The sequence below is a fragment of the Amblyomma americanum genome, chromosome 5 (genome assembly GCF_052857255.1).
Source record: "Amblyomma americanum isolate KBUSLIRL-KWMA chromosome 5, ASM5285725v1, whole genome shotgun sequence".
NCBI classification, from domain to species: Eukaryota; Metazoa; Arthropoda; class Arachnida; order Ixodida; family Ixodidae; genus Amblyomma; species Amblyomma americanum.
Window position 1 is genome coordinate 76,279,101 of NC_135501.1, and position 17,339 is coordinate 76,296,439.

General features: G+C 45.3%; 1 long non-coding RNA gene across 1 annotated transcript in view; it reads right to left on the reverse strand.

The window, feature by feature from the left end:
• The window catches only part of LOC144134828 (uncharacterized), a 41,851-nt gene that overhangs the window by 4,762 nt on the left and 19,750 nt on the right, over window positions 1–17,339 (reverse strand). The window contains exons 6-7 of the long non-coding RNA XR_013315270.1: window positions 6,790–7,000; window positions 6,253–6,362 (exon numbers count right to left, since the gene is read on the reverse strand). This is a non-coding gene — a long non-coding RNA (uncharacterized LOC144134828). The remainder of the gene's footprint in view (window positions 1–6,252; window positions 6,363–6,789; window positions 7,001–17,339) is intronic.

Below are 17,339 nucleotides of genomic sequence, written 5' to 3' on the forward strand. Positions count from 1 at the left end.
AAAAGGCTGCTAGCTTGCAATCACTATCAGTATAAGCTGCCACAAAAGAAAGAAGTGCGTTTAATGCACGCGGGTTAAGAAAATTGAGCTTTCTGACAGCCAGAGCAGGAGGCACATCTTGTGTGCGTGTATGTAATGCAAGTAAACAACGACATAGACGAGACCAAACCAATAAATTATGAGGTCAGTCAAGCATTAAAACTAGAAAAAAATTAACTGCATGCAAAGAGCATCATTTATAGAACAGCCAAAGCCCATAGGACAAAGAAACTACAAACAAACAAGACAAACATAGCCAAAGCAAAATGTCATGAATCTGAGGCAGTCTTCATGGGCCCATCAGGAACCTAAATCCAGCATAACAAAAAAATAGTGACGAAACAAAACAGTGAAGGACGAGCAAGACTAAAAGCAGCAGCAGCAGCAGCAGTAGCAGCAAGAGGTCCACGAGAAGGTGTAGCGGCGCTGGTATCGACAGCGGCGCTGATGAAGACGAAGTTCAGATGTTCTTGCTGGCCGCTACTGTTTTCTGCATCTTCTGGTGGTTCCGGCTTGTTCATCCTTGGTGAGCCCGTTCTATGTTGGGGGGTTTTGGTCAAGGCGTAGTTTAAGACACAGTTCATGTGAACCTGAGAGTGCGTTTTGCTGAGAGATGTCGTTGACCTCCCCAGGTGGAGGGTCGGCAGCTTGGTTTGCCAGCTTGCCAGCCCAAAGCCTGCCACTTGAGTCCTTTCACAAAAATGGCATTGATGCGGCTCCCGTGGCTATCGTACCAATCGGTGAGGGTGTGATCAAAATGAAAACCCCCAAACTAATTCAACAGGAGCTAAGATCATTGACTGCCCAATACCTGCAGATCTCTGAGGTGCGTCCATTTGGCTGTCGAGGAATTGTGTGCATGTCCTCGGACATCGCTTGTGTTGCAGACTTGCTTAAGTGCAAAAATTTCAGTTCGCTGCCGGTGAAAGCATTCATTCCCGAACAGCTTGCAAGTGTAAAGGGTATCGTAAGAGGTGTCGTCCCAGCATCATCCCCGCAAGAAATTTTACACGAATTTCAGAATGCAGGCGTTGGTGTCCTTTCAGTCTACCGCTGCAGTAGAGAGGTAAACGGCTCGCGTGTTGCTACTGAGTCTGTAATAACAACTTTTGCTGGCTCTTCCTGCCCTGCTGAATTAAGAATCTGGCCGATTGTATACCGTGTGGACCCTCTAGAACCCCGCCCTCTTCAATGCACCAACTGTTGGCGGTTCGGGCATAGTGGCAAAGCATGCAAGTCGGAGACCCGCTGCCGTTTATGTGGAAAAGGTCATTCTGCTGAACACTGCACCTCAGAGCAGCCTCATTGTTGCCTCTGCAGCAACAGTCACTCAGCTGATGATGCCAACTGCGCAAAACGTAGTGAAGAGCGTAGCTTGTTGGACATTATCAAAGAGAAGCGGTGCTCAAGAGCCGATGCTTACGCTGTTCTTAACAGGAAAAAAGATTCATATGCTAGTCGTGTGCGCGCTTCTCTTGGGGACATTGAGTCCAACTTGATTGCCTCAATTGTGACCAAAGTCGAAATGGCTCTTTATAATGTGGTTGAGCGAATGCTAAACACTTTCTCTGAGGCGTTGGCTCAGTTTGTTGCAGTTCAGTCTGCGTCACCATCAACACCCGTCCTGGCAGCAACGTCTGCATCTGTTTCAGCTTCTGAAGCTAGTGCTAGCCGCTCTACATCACCTTCTGATGCTCCCCAGGTCCCACCTAACATCTCTGTTCCTAGCAGTGAATGTCGCATTGACATCTGCACAACAGATGTCGAAATGTCGTGCCCTACGCAGAAGCACCGTGCTTCCTCATCACCATCTAATTCTAGTTCCCCACAGATGAAAGCTATAAAGGGACCACCCAAACTTCATCCCCATGTTGATGAGAAACTATCCCCATGCTGTTGATGTTGAATGAAAAACTTTCAAGTTTTCCGGTCAGGTTGAAATGTTGGCTTGGTAACCATGCTATCTCAAAATTTATGTCATCAGGCATCTATCTCTAAGAAAATTGTTCTCCCTGACTGTGAGCTTTTAGCGATAAAAATTTCATTTCCGCATTGTGAAGATATTACAATTGCTTATGTCTATTTTCCTTAAGGTGTACACAGGACAGACTGTTTAGACAGCTTGGTGACTGGCACAAACAGTGCAGTCATCGCAGGAGAATTTAATTCTCACCATAGTGACTGGGGAAGTCGTACTGATTCCTGCGGCCAGCTTCTCTGGTCGTGGCTGTCTGCAAATGCTGTACGCTGCTGCAATTCCAGAGATATAAGCTTTATGCGAGGGGTTGCTCGCTCAGCCATTGACTTAACATTATCAGCAGGTAGGCTAGATGTGACTGATTGGTCGACAGAGGATTTGGGTACGTCTAGTGATCACTTTTCTATAACTTTCACTATCCGGTTATCTCCTCTTAAAGCTAGTTGTGTAAACCATAAATTTGTCAACCACAAAATTTATAAAAATCTGATGTCCGCCTCACTCGCCTTTATAGTTAATACAAGCCGGGATGACAGAGCTCAGCAGACGGTTTCATTTTGCAAAATGCAATAGACCACTCAATATTCGCTGTGCCCGCGGCAGCCTCTACTAAACAGCCGTCTCCTTGGTGGACAGAAGAATGTGAGAAGGCCTATCGTCGCAGAAAAGCGGCCTGGAAGAGGCTGTCCTGCAACCAGAGTCCGGCTAATTGGTTAAATTACAAATTCTTCTCTGCATCTTTCAAAACAACACTTGCAAAAGGCAAGGAAGAGTACAACCAAAATTTAAACACGTATCTTTCAAATCCTCGTCATCGGAAAGCACTGTATAGATTCATGGAACGTAACAAGAGTTCTGTCATCCCTCTTCTCACTAGTTCAACAGTGTTATCACCACAAAAGGCTCAGGAGAGCCTGGAGTGTATTGCTCAGGGATTGGCGTTACGCTTCCAGACGCTGAGCAAGGTCCCTTTGTGCACAATTTCACCCTCTTCAGATTATACCGAGGTTGACGCATCAGAGCTCCTCTCAGTCCTGGCAATGTTGCATCCTGCAGCTCCTGGACCAGATGGTGTCTCTGTTGGTATGATTAAAATTTTAGCCCAGGAGTTTACAAGCGCCCTCTTAGATTTGGTCAATGCTTCTCTGGAAAATGCATGGATTCCAAGTATTTTGAAGACGGCGATAAGTATTTTATTATTGAAAGATGTAGGAAAGGGATACGTCTTAGATAATATTCGGCCAATTGCACTGACTTCAAATTTTGTCAAATTAATAGAAAGAATAGTGCACAGTCGCCTCACAAAACATGTTCATGACATCAATGGTCTCAGCTCAGCCCAGATTGGCTTTCGTCATGGATGCTCTATATGGTCCGCGCATGTGGATCTAGAGAGCAGAATCCGGCTCTCGCTACGCAGAAGAGAAGTTTCAGCTTTGGTCACTCTTGATGTAGCAAAGGCCTATGACAGTGTAGAGCATACTATTTTACTTAACAGACTTGCTCAGTTACATCCTCCAACCTACATTTATGCGTGGATATCTGAATTTCTGAAGGACAGATTCTTTTACTGCGCCGAGGGAACCCTATGTTCAAATACATATTATCAATCAAGAGGTGTGCCGCAAGGATCGGTGCTATCCCCTCTGCTTTTTAATATTTTGGTCAGTGGCATCCTCATTCGTCCTGATATAACAGTTTTTGTGTATGCAGATGACATAGCTTTTTTCGCCTCGGCCAGGGATATCCACTCCCTTTACCACATTCTGCAGGAATATTTGGATGCTCTTGGAGTATGGTTGCAGGGTATTAATTTATCCCTGAATGTAGACAAATGCGGAGTTTTGGTATTTCCTCCAGACAGGCCTTTGCACATTTCATTAGTCCATCGCTCTCTCCAGATTCCACAAGTGGAATCCGTAAAATACCTGGGTGTTACTTGTCACCCAGCGCTAGATTGGAGCCTTCATATAAAGAACAATGCGTTTAAAGGAGAACGCGCTCTAAGCCGGCTTACAAGAATTGCCAATAAAAAATTTGGGATGCGCCTCGACACGTTATTGTTATTATACAAAGCCTACGTAAGACCTATACTTGAATTTGGTTGCATTCTGTTCTCTGGTAGCGCAAGCTGCAAGATTGAACCCTTAATCTTACTGGAAAGGTGCGCTCTCCGCCTCTGCCTTCGTCTCCCAAAATCAGTTTCAAACGCCCTGCTTTATCTGGAAGCCCGATTCCTGCTCTAACTTCCCGTTTTCAAATACTCACGGTGCGAACTTTCCTCAGGTCGATGGACCCAGTGACGGATGTCAGTTCTCCTATTTTTGTGTCTCAGCCGCCTTATTTTTTTCTCATCATTGGCCACGGTATCAAATGCCACAAAGTATGCTAACGCAGAACCTTTTAACACCGATTGGTGTTGATCTCAGTTCTTTGCAGTGGGTTGATGACACGCCGGCAGCAGTGGAATTCCATTTCGACCACATCTTCCCATCTCATGCAAAACACATGTCAGCAAATATTTTAAACGGTATTCTCTCGGATAACATAGAGAAATACCCCCATCATACTGTGCTTGCTACCGATGCCTCCGTCAACTGCCAAAAAGCTGGAGTTGGCATCTTTTCGCAGGATTTGGCATGGAGCTATTCCGTCCGCATCCCAGATTATATTCCTATATTCTTTGCGGAATTTTTGGCTCTTGGAATGGCCCTTCACAAAATTTCATGCCATGTGTCTCATGTTATTATTCTCGCTGGTTGTTTGTCAGTGTTAGTCTCCCTTGACACTTCACAAGAAGATTTTTTGAGCCGTATCCTGGGATTTTTTGTCACATGCACTTTGAAGGTGGTCCGTTTTGTCTGGGTCCCTGGCCATGCAGGTATTCATTCAAATGAGGTGGCTGATTACTTAGCAAGGTCGGCTCTTGACGGCTCAGTGACACATCCCGTCCCGAATTTCAGCCTGCTGGCGATTTCCAGGTTTCAGCGGTTCCTACATATATCAGCCAGGTTACGAGATCCCTTACTAAATACCACTGACTATCAGCACTTAGCATATAACTGGAACGTCCGTTCGTGTAAATCCAGGCTGTGTGAGGTAACAATGACGCGGTTGCGGTGCAGGATTCCAAGTTTGAATTTACATCTATGCAGGTGTGGGTTGACACCGACGAACCTTTATGACGCATGTGGGAAAGTTGAATCTTTAGACAATTTTCTCCTCTACTGCCCAAAGTTCGCACTTCAGGGAAAGATTTACCTGGAGGTCCCTCTCTCCAGGTTAGGGCTCCCTTTATCTTTGCCAGCATTATTATCGTTTGGTGTGAACGCCAAGGGATTTGCATTGGGTTCTATTTGTGGGTTTCTCCACGATTACATAATTGCAACTGGTAGGTTGATGTGCTAATTCTTTTAAAGTTCTACGAGCTCTTCTTTTGTCACCAAAATGCTGTCTGTTATTTAACTGTCAATAGGGTTCTCTTGTTTTTATTCATTGATTTTTCAAAATTCACGATTGGTGCTACATTTTTGTCATCATCTGCCATGGAAACTTTGTTTATTCAACTACACCTTGGCCAATCCCCCGCGTGGGTATGTGCCATATACCTGGGGTGAAGAAAAAGAAGACCTGACTCACGCACTACAGAACTCTTTCAGCAACAGGCCTGGCCAGCAACGTCAACAGCCCGCTCCGCCGGCTCACCGTCCGCAGCTACCGGGACCCCAAGTAAATGTGGATCACCTACCATAAAGCCATGTGTAGCAGATGGCAGCAGAAAGCCGGGTGAATGAGATTAGGAAGTTAGCAGGATAAGCTGACCACAGCTGGCATTGGACAGGGTTAATAGAAATAACACTGGTGGCCTTTATTCTGAAGCAACTTAGTTAGGCAGATGGTGCACCTTTGTGTAAAATGTTTCCATTACAGTTCACATTGTTGTCTTTTACTAACAACTGCTTTTGCCTTGGTGTTCAATTTTGCTCTTGCCATTAACTTCAGTCTTTCTTCCTGCACTCTCCACTTTCACTCGCACTCATTCTTTTCGGCTGCTGTGGAATGAGACAATGGTTTGCTCACAGCGACCATGTTTTAGGTGTAATCAAAGGATGACATTTTGCTTCGGCTATTTTTGTTGTTTTTTGTTTACTCAGTTGGTCACGTGGGCACTGGCCAGTGTAAATGGCACTTTAATCTAGATTCAATAGCAAATGCTCAAACATCTGCTGACTCACCATGCCATTCTGCGTTGCAAAAGAGGTTTACGAGCCTGCTGCTCTAGGTGGTCCTGTCTGCGCACGGTGAGAACTTGGCTGCCCATGGCCACATTTTAACACACAGGAATCTAAAGAGAAGTTAGAAAGGGAAGCATCAAATTACTGAACAGACATGCCAGGTTCAGAACACTGAAGAGGTGATAACTTTTGAGTGCAAAAATTGTACAGAAATGCTCCGTTTTCTCACACCTACAAATTACAATAGTAGAATCTAGTGATAGTACATAGCTGTCTTGATGCAACCAAAACACTGTGCATGTGGTTTTCACATGCAGTTCTTGTACTGTGTAAATCCTACTAACAGTGAGCACCTGCTGCAGGAAGGCAGCCCACTTTCACTGTTACCCAAGTATATAGCTTCGCAAAAGCTGTCACTTCATGACCAACGGTGAAAGCCTATGTGAACTAGCAGAAAGAGGGCACCCTTTGCAGCGTGGTGTAAAAACCAAACTTGCTATAACAAGCAAGCATTTGGAGTCCAAATTATTCACATACCAATAATAAAAACTTTGGCACAGAGGGCCTTCTGCAGCTCCTTGTTAAGGCTCTCGAGCTCCTTCACACGTGCCCCCAAGTCTGCAACCTTGGATTGAAGGCTTACAGCTTTGCTTGTGCCCTCAGTCCCCTCCATCTCATTTGTTTGTTCCATCAGCTCTTCCTCAGCACTTCTTTTTGCCAGGGCCCTAGCCTGAAAGTTCAGCTTAGACTGAAAAATAAAGAAGTGCTTAGTCAAATCCTCGGCCCTTTTCCAAATGAAGTGGATGTAATCTCTTTGCCAGCAAGATGAAATAGTGATCCATCAAAATAATGATTTAGGCTTTATGGGGTTTAACATCCCAAAGCAACTCCTCTATCATTTCGTCTCCATCGAAATGCGATCGCAGCAGCGGCCGGGATCAATCCCGTGTCGTTCAGGTCAGCAGCCGTGCACTATAACCACTGGTCCTAAACCTTGTCCCAATCATTCCAGCCCACGGAAAGCCAACTACATGTTCAAGGGACAGTTTGTAACCCGAGAAAACTGGTACAAAAATGAAACTTCAACAAAAACTTGCCTGATAAGACATCACATTAAAAAGTGAATTGAAACCATAAAAATTAAAAGGATAAATAATTTCCCCTATTGTACAGGAGCCTTGTTCACAACAAAGTGATTAAAGCTGCATTGGATTTGAAAAGAGGGTCAGGAAGCTTATGTACACGGGGGGTTGACCTTAGTGGCTGCAATTTAGGGTGTCATTAGTCATTTGCATAATTACAGTTCTAGGAAATAACTTTTTTTTAGCTGGCAGTATGCGCATCCCCTCCCCCCATCAAAAGTCGTAGGCAGATGACACAGTGTTTGGCAAAACTGCTGAAACACACCGTTTTGTTTTCAAAGCCATTATGCTCTTTTCGGCGCATCACATTTCCACCTCGGTAATGCAAACACAGCCGGTTGAGCAGAAAACGATAGGGCAGACGGGCTCGTAGTGACATACATATGAAGGCTATGTCATCAGCGTCATTTTAGTTGCATACACGCATCAAGCCAAGACCAACAGGAGGCGAGAGGGCACAGTGAAGGTAGCTAGATATAGAGATTGGGCGGCCCATAGAGCAGGGGCCGAATATCACAGGGTAACAACTCGGATTTCACTGTTCACTTTGCTCGAGCGTTCCTTCCTGTTGGTCTTGCCGTACTTTTCCTTTACTGATCTCGAAACTAACAGAGCTTTACCTCATGGCTCCTATGTCGACTACCCGAATCTCTGCTGACTCCCGCTATTCTCATTAGTCAACACCTAATGTTACGAAGCTGCTTTTGCAGGCAATTTAAAGGCTTACCAATGGGTGCCCCTATTTCTGACTTTCGCAAACCTTGGTAGACACAGTAAATCCTTCCCCTCAGCTTCCAGCATGCGAGAGAAAAAATCCCTCGTGCACTGTCAACAAGAAGAAATTCCTCCAAGCAAGAAATCTACTGAGTTAAGTGGAGTTTTGGGCCAGTTGGCAAGTCATGATTTGCAGGTGGGCTTAGCGTGAGACAAACGAGGACAAGAGAGGGACACAGGATGGCCGCTAACTTGCAACTAAAAGAAAGCGAAGCAGAATTACGAGCTCAAGAAACTGAATGTGCATGCCCAGCTATCCACTCATTAAGACGGGGGGCTGGATAAAGGCAAACTGAACCAATATAATCTGGGACTGAATGACGACAAAAATGGCACAGAAAGAAACTGGAAGCACCTCTTCCACCTTCAAGCAGCAATACCCAAGAAATTACTCAACATTTAGAAACAGAATAATTTCGCAACATGACAATAGACGCGTCACTCAGATACTTATCACTTCCTGGCTCATGAATAAATGACGCCTCAAGAAGCTCCCCTGCTAGTTCTCCTTTAGAACGGCCAAGAAATTTTCTTTTTCCAAACAGTGGATGACATTTGCAGCTCAAATAATGCTTAGGCAGGTTGTTAGATTGAGACGATTTAAAAGAAGTAGCATATTCCCTTAAGCGTTCACTGAGGCAGCGACCAGTCTGCCCTATTTAGACACGGCCACAGCTCAGAGGGACCTCGTAAACAACACCAACTTTGCACGCAGCTAACTTGCAAGCCTGATGCTGCAAGCCAGTTTGTGATGACTTTGGCTCGCCAGTGCACAAAGACTTGACAGTTTTCGAGGTGCCTTGAAAACAACGTCCACACAAAACTTGCTTGCTATCCTTAGTGGATAGCTGGGCGTGCATTAAGATCCTCTAGCTAGTAATTCTGCTTCCGTTTCTTTCAGTAGCAAGTTAGCGCTCGTCCTTTGTCCCTGCATTGTACCGCGCTAAGCCCACCTGCAAATCAATAAATCTACTGGAACGACGTTTTTATTGCTGCCGTGTGACCGACAACACCTGAAAGCCGTGCAGCGGGCAAAACGTGGAACCCGTGCGTGAATCTCCTAGGCTGATAACTAATCCAAAAGAAGCAATATCAAGAACATGGACACAGTACACATGTTGGTAAGTTCCTGGTTCAAAGATAATTGCGGTTAATGTGAACTAAGCGCATAATGTTCAGCAAGCACAGGAAAGCCAGTTGGACGCAGCTTCTACCGCGGCGAGCCATCCTTCGAGGAACACTTGCGTGAGGCCATACGCTTGTTTTGGCGCCACGGTCTCATTTCTTCTTCAGTCTCTGCAATTTTTACCGCATGATTATAAGTGAACGCCAAAATCGTGTTCGGCAATGCCGGAGAGGATCCTAACTCTTACCTGTCATATGGACAATGGTGGCCTTGTAAAATCCGCCCCGGGTGGTGGTGCTGCCCGCCCAAAACACATCATAGGGCTTCCCCGCTTCCCCCTCTCAAAGTCGTCGATATCATGCGGTGCAAAATTTCGAACGTCGGCGTCCGATACGACGTAGCGTTTCTCTTCGCCTTCGTATTGGACAAGCACGAACATTTTCTTGCCCCAACAGAGTCAGCAACGCGAGCACATAAAAGCACACCAGAGCACACCTTAACACTACGCTAGGGCTAAACATCTGCCGCGGATTCTCCGAAACGGTATGGCTACACCTAGTCGTGGCCGGAAACCAAATGTCTTCGTATATGTCGGAAAACAAACCGCACCACTTTTCCTTGTAAACAAGCATTTATCTGTCATGTTGATTTTTGTTTCATTTGTTTTTTTATTACAAATGTCCGCGACAAGCGGCATGTGAAAATAAAATATAGCCTAGTACTCATGCGCATATACACGTGAATATGTAGTGAAGAAAAGAAACAAGGGGTGGAGAACAGATACTCCATACCGAGTACTGGTAGGACCAAAAAGCCCGAGAGTGGCTCTTAAGGAAAGAGAAGTATTAAACGCGAGCTTGTAATTGAAGTACAAAGTACGCAGAAGATATATTGAGGTGCCCTGTATATTCGACTCTATATTAGGCCGATAGTTTTTTTTAATCATAAGATATAGAACTCTTAGGTCGGCTTAGATTCCACGGGACCAGTGAAACGCACGAGCAAACTCCGACAGGCCGCTTTAAACACGCATACCGGAAATCCTGGTTGAGCACTCGTTTCAAAAGAGCAGCACTACAAAACACTTGATTGACTGCACAGAAGATTGGAACTGTACAAAGAGGAGAGTGATAAGGAGGAGGCCAGTGATGGCAAGGACGAGTGAGCTGGAGTAGGTTCACATGAAAGAAATGCCGTTTACGTGCTGTCTCCGCTGAACGTTCCGATCTATTCGACGTTTAACTTTCAAGCGTCGATCGGCTTAAAGTCTTGGCCGCGGCCTAGATTCGAGTAAATATACTATATAACTATCTCGATCAGGCAAATGGTACTGCACATATGCGCAAGATTTTTTGCATGCTGTAAAGGGCAGAAAAAAGTTGATGCCCCGCATAATGTTCAGGCATATTAATGGTGTCAATCGCAATAAAAAGAAGAAAACAGAATTAGGACACCAGCTGATCGACGGGATGTAGTCTAGTAAATTCTCTCCAATAGCTAGAGTGTAGGCGTATGTACACTAGCTATATAATAGTTGGTTATTCATAACACATGTGCTGTGGCATAAAAAGGGTGACACAAATAAGTTGACGCTGCGTCTTGCGTGTTTCTTTTTGTGTGTTATACGTAATTGCATCGTTATGCAGTTACTACATTAATTTTTTGCTCAATTTGTAGCACTTACTATCGCGATCGAAAGAAACACGAACAACGCGGCGCCTACGCGCTCCACTGCTCATATTTATTTTGATCGCACTTTTACATGACGTTCGTCCTAGAATGCATCACGTACGACTCTATAGCGTCTTTTTTGCTACCACCAAAGTAAAATCGTGATGGAAAGAAATGCGAACAGCTGAGCGCGTACGCTCCGTGTTGTTCGCCTTCCTTTCGATCACGATAGTACGCGTATGTATACTCAGGTGTGCGACAGCGCAAATTACCTCCGAAATGCGAATTGCATGCAACGCGCATTCAAACCGCACTGTCTGCTTTCGATGTGCAGTCCAGCGTATTAACTGTGAGTACATACATTCACCGCCTTGCAGCTCGCAATGAATGTCGGTTCGACATTCACACTTTTCCCCAACTCAGGCACTTAATTCGGCCACCCCATTTTGTCAAGAAACGAGAAAGTACAGCTAGGGCGGCACACGCAGAGCCCTCAGATCTGCTGTGACGAGTTCAAATTCGAGATATATGGGATGCGTACATGGGTATAACTAGCCATACGACATAGCACGCGGTTTTGAGCTCTGAACTTTTGACCTACAGCGCACGTTCCTCCGGTTGTGATTACACCGCCTTGAAGGTATATTGGTGAGCGCTATCAAAATACGGAAAGGGACGAAAAACATGTCGATTCCATATTTCTCCGTATTTGATAGCGCTCACCAATACCTTCAAGGATGCATTTCCAACTAGCCCCAGTAGTAGCTCTTTTGATTATACCGGCCTCCCAAATGGGAAATAAGGTTGCGCATTGAAGGACCCCAGTTGGGGTTCCTCTTTCGAGTGACGGTCGGCGAACAGGCTGTGCGGAGAGCAAACAAAAAGCCACCAGTTTAGACGGTTGACACAATATATCATATGAGCCCCTGGCCAACTTTTTTTTTGACGGGGAAAGAAAAGAAATTTGTTTTTAGGAAAGAAATGACCTCACATCTCAGTGCACGGATACCCGAACAGCGCCGTAAGGGAAAGTATGAAGGAGGAATTGAAGGAAGAAAGGAAGAGGGAAGTGTTGCAGTGGAGAGCTCGGGAATAATTTCGACCCTGCGGATTTTTAATGTGCACTACCATCGCATAGCATACGGGCGCTTTTTGCGCTTCGCATCCATCGAAACGCATGCAGCCGTCGCGGCTGGGTTCGAACCGGGGCAGTCTTTAGTAAGCCCCGCCACGGTACGTGGCTTAATGGTTCAAATCAAACGACACCTGAGGTGTCGGTTCACTGCGCTCGATACTGAGAGGAGGACTGAGCACTCGTGTTCGATTCCAGCCACGGTGCCATGACAGACGGCGTACAACGATGAGCTGAAGAGAGCTCGACGCGCTCACGCTAGCAACGTGGATAGTGTGACACAAGGCGACGAGTCCGACCATGCTCACGGAAGCCGATGTACAGACAGTTCCAGCCACTCAGGAGACGATACTAGCTGTGTTGATGGCAATGAAGCGCCTGACGATTTTTTTGATTGCCACGAACAGGCAATCGGTGATGTTGATCACCCTGGCGGATCAAAACCAGTGGAAATGTGCAACAACAGCCGCCCTGCGAACGAAGACGAGATGGCGTCGGTCAGCGATGTAGGCGGGAGTGCCGAAGACAGCCCTCCAAACTCGGGCGAGTCGACATCGCTCACTGACGTCGGCGAGCATAGCGAAGGCGGCACTCCCAACACAGATGAATGGGCATCTTTCAGTGAGGCGGGCGACAGTGGCGAGGGGGCCCCCCGAACGAAGAAGAGCCAGCGTCATTCAGAGAATATGATGAAAACTTCAGACGTTATTTCGAAGAATGTGCAAAAGAAACCCTGCCCAATCAGGCCATAAACAAAGCACAGACCATTCTTCTAATTTTGACGTACGTTGTGCACGCAGGCCTCTCTTGGACCCAAGTAGAGGGGCTGTTGAAGCTCATCAACACGCTTTGTGGCAGTGACGTGTTGCCTGACACCACACACATGCTTAGGAAGATGTGGGAGACAAATGGATTCTCTTCGGATCCACTTCTCTTGCCAGGTTTGCTGTGGCTACTTTGGAAGCAAAGGGAGGAAGGAAACAACACACACATTCACATGCATGCATTGCAACACCACGCAGACGGTGCGGCGGCTGATAGCAAGAGGCGATTTCTTTCTAATTTTCAACCTGAAGGAGCAAATCTACGACATCGTTTCACAGTACTCTGGGTTACTGTTTCACCGCTTGAAGCAAATGGCCTCGACTGTACCTTCCATGTATGCAGATATCACAGATGGGCGGCTCTATCGAAGCAAAAGAAGCCAACTGAAGGCAAAATGGAGTGACCTGACAGTCACTATGAACACTGATGGATCACCTGTTTTTAAATACAGTAAGGCTAGTGTATGGCCTGTTCAAATACTAATAAATGAGCTGCCTTTCAACATTCGGTTCCATATTGTAATTGTGGGGGCACTGTGGTTTGCGAAGACCCATCCTCCTCAACATCTATTTATGAAGGCGTTTGTCAAGGGGTTTAATGACATTGGCACCATAGTGTGGAAGCATGCCTCTGAAACTGTGCTGTCTAGAGTGACTGTGGCATGCTGCTGTGTCGGCTCGCCAGCCAGGGCATCTGCTTAACATGAAGCAGTTCAATGTATATTTCGGGTGCTCCTGGTGCCTGGAGAAGGGAACTCCTGTCGATGGTAAGCCATTTATTTTGGGGAATCGGGCTTGTATTCATATTAGCTTGCATTGTGGTCTACCAAATGCTTTTAAACTAAGGGTCCTTTGTATTGTATGCTGAGCGTCAAAGCTTGCTTAACCTGTACATCAGTATTTTGTTATATTTTAAAAACTAGTAATTTTATTGTTTCAGCACTGTTTGTTCGTGGGACAGGTACGTGTAATTTGTGCGAGGCGGCCACCTGCATGAGTGGCATTGGCAACATAATCTTTTGTATGCACAGTGCCTGACATCGTGACACCTGCTCTTGCACACTTCTCTTCACACTTACTAGTAGCATTATGAGGCTCAGAAACAAAGTCAATGTCATGAGAAGTAATATGTATTGAAAATGCTTATTAATGCAAGTTTACTTCATCCTGTCATTGCTCTTTGAATATTGAGTTTTCATTATTGTAGGGTGTGTAATTTACTGGCTGTGTATAGTCTGACATTGAAGATCCAGATACAACATCCTTTGACATAAGGCAGGACACAAGATACTTGCCATGATTGCAGTCTTGCACTGCTAGCATTGTTTTCATGTTTAAGGCATCTCAAAATTCTTCATGTAGTACACATGGCCCTGATGCACGGTATTGAAGCCTCATAAACAGGCTGGCGACAAATTTACTGCTGTGATATAGCAGTGCACATATTTAAAGCGGCTCTAATAAAGTTGCGGTATGCCTGGGATGTTAAAACACGCTGCTTGACGAATATTGTCAAGCAAGAATATTTTTATTGCGCCTTGTAGAAGCCGAGTTATCTGTAGTTGAAATCTAAAATTTCAGCGTCTTAGCACCTTTTCCTCTCCACTCATCACTTTTTGTATGCTGGAAGATCGACGCTCCTCCACCGACCCCAATTCTGGGAGCGGAGCTTCCTGACCTGCCGGAGCTGTGCTGCTTAGTGGCCGTGGTCACGGTAGATGCCTGACGTCTCAAAGAATGTAACCAATAGTCAGCTCTCAACTTTCATATGACGTTGCAGGCAATGGAGGAGGATGCGAACATGAAAAAGTCGGCGGGAAGGTCTCGTAAATTTTATGCTGTATGTAGAGGTGTATTTTTGGGTCAGGTTTTCGTGAAAAAACAGTGCACTGAATGAGCGAGTTGATGCACTCTCCTCGGAATGTGTTTCAGAGCCCTCTTAATGAAGTGGCTGTAGTGCACTGCATGACAGAGAATTTTGTTATTCCAATGATTGGGAGTCAATGTTGTAGCACAGGCAATCGTGTATTCATATTTACTGAAGTTTTATTTCACTTTAGCAGCTGCTATTATTTTATTGATAATGATAGCCTGGTTGTCTATACTCACAATGAAGGCACAGCAGAGAATGTACACAGGCATAATGGAAGGAAAGGAGACAACTGCGTTCGCTCTTTTGCAGTCATCTGTTCTGTTTTTGCACCATGATGCTGTAGTTTTGTAAATGCTCAATTCCTGTGCCTGTCTCTTGCAGGTACGATTCGGTATATCCAAGGAGGTGATCCAGCAGCGCCACGCACGCACACTAACATGCGTCAAGACATGCAGTCTGCCCACAGACAGCGCCAGACCGTGCGTGGGGTGAAAGGACTTTCTCCGCTTGTGAGCCTCCAAGGCTTCAATCTTGTGCGGGGTCTGCCACCCGATTATATGCACTGTGTACTTGAGGAGGTAACGCAACAAGTAACCGAGATATGGCTGACTGTTGTTGGAAAGCCTTTTTATATTTGCAGGCATGTTCATGAACTCGAGCATCGCATTCAGCAACTGAAGCCTCCGATTAAGTTCTGCCGATTGCCTACACCAATTTCAGAGCGTAAGAATTGGAAGGCCACTGAGTGGATGTTCTGGTTACTGTGTTACGCTCTCCATTGCTTAAGGGGTCTGATCCCTGAAAGGCACCTAAATCATTTTTCATTGTGTGTCAAGGCATTTTTCTGCTGATTCAGACCTCCGTGAGTAGTGTCCACCTCACTGAAGCAGAGCAACTGCTGTCATCATTTGTGAACAGGTTTTCCTTTCTGTACGGAAAAAGCAATGCCTCATTTAATGTGCATCAATTGCTGCATCTTGCTAAAAGTGTGGAAATGTTGGGCCTCTGTGGGGAACCTCAACATTTCCATTTGAAAATGGAAATGGGCAACTGGTAAGACATGTTACAGCCGCAAAAGGTGTGCCATTGCAGGTGGCGGAGCGTTGCATGATGAAAATGTGGCTCAAGAATGCAAATAGGTTTGTGGGCCGGTCATCAACTCTCTTGCAGAGAAAAACAAAATGTTAACGGTTCGTGACATGCAAACTGGTACACATGTGCTAGGAGCACCACTGCGATCGATGCACCTGGAGGGCGCCGTCACCGGAATGTTCATTACTCTGTATGGAGAAGTGCCTGTCATGTCACATTATGCTCGAGTAGAGATAAATGGCATCACCATTCACAGTACTCAATACAATAGGCCTGAAAAGACTTGTTCTTACTGTGTGAGGATGACTAATGGCATTTACTGCCTTGTGATAGACATCTGCTCTTTCAACATAAATGGCCGAAAGGTTGCACTCGTGTGCCATAAGTTGGTAATCTGCCAGCCAGTCTTCCGAAATGTCACGTACATGCACCCCTGTAAGCGTGTTCCTGCGAGTCGAAATCTCTGTGCTCATCTGATGATGTTGCTGCCCAGTGTGTGTTGCTTGAAATGGAGAATGTTTTTTATGTTTGCGATATTGCAAACAATCACAACATAGATTGAGTGAAAGAAGGATTTCAGTACCTTGTTACTGCCAACTTTAAATGAAGAAAAGAGGCCTAAAAAATTCTATTACTGGAGTCACAATTTTGAAGCCTTAAAAGAACATGTATTTTGAATGATAATTACAAATATGCTGTTTAAATAGCAACAACTTTAAAAACTTTAGAGCTCAATTTTTATTATGCAGTATTAATTTTTCTCTTGCTGCATTCCATGTTGTCAGGGGAAGCCAGTGTCATGCATTTTAGCGAAATCCTTGCAGCAGAATTTCTTCAAAGATTGTGACAAAAAGTTTACGTAACATATGCGTTCACTAGGACTTTGTTTACATCAGGTTAAATGGCATATTTGAAATCGGCACACACAACTACATGCTATGTGAAGGTTTAATAATTGTGACTTATATTTTTCCTAGACATTTTTCTCTATTTAAATAGGTTTTGTGGTTTGGTTCTGTGCTGTTTAAAGTCCCTAAGCGACTTATTCTAGAAAGGATGCCATAGTGGAGGGCTCTGGAAGTTTCAACCATTTAGGGTTCTTTGACGTGCACAGAGATTGCACAGTACACTGGCCTGAAGCATTTTTCCTCCATCGAAATGCAACTGCTGTGGCTCGGATCAAATCCATGTCTTTAGGGTCAGCAGCCGAGGATCATAACCGCTGAGCCATCGGGGCAGCCAACTTAAATAAGCGAATAGGGGTGCTTTTGGTTAAGAAAATGTGCTCGGCTGGAGCTGCTTGTCATGATGACGATGATGTTTTCCTATAGCGCAAGGGCGTCTTGGCCAAAGAGTGCCATAGCGTAAGGTGGCGTCGAAGATTCATTTTCCGAGCATTTCACCCCTGAAGAGCAGATCACCAGACCAGGTGTAGACCCATTGCTTTTCCATC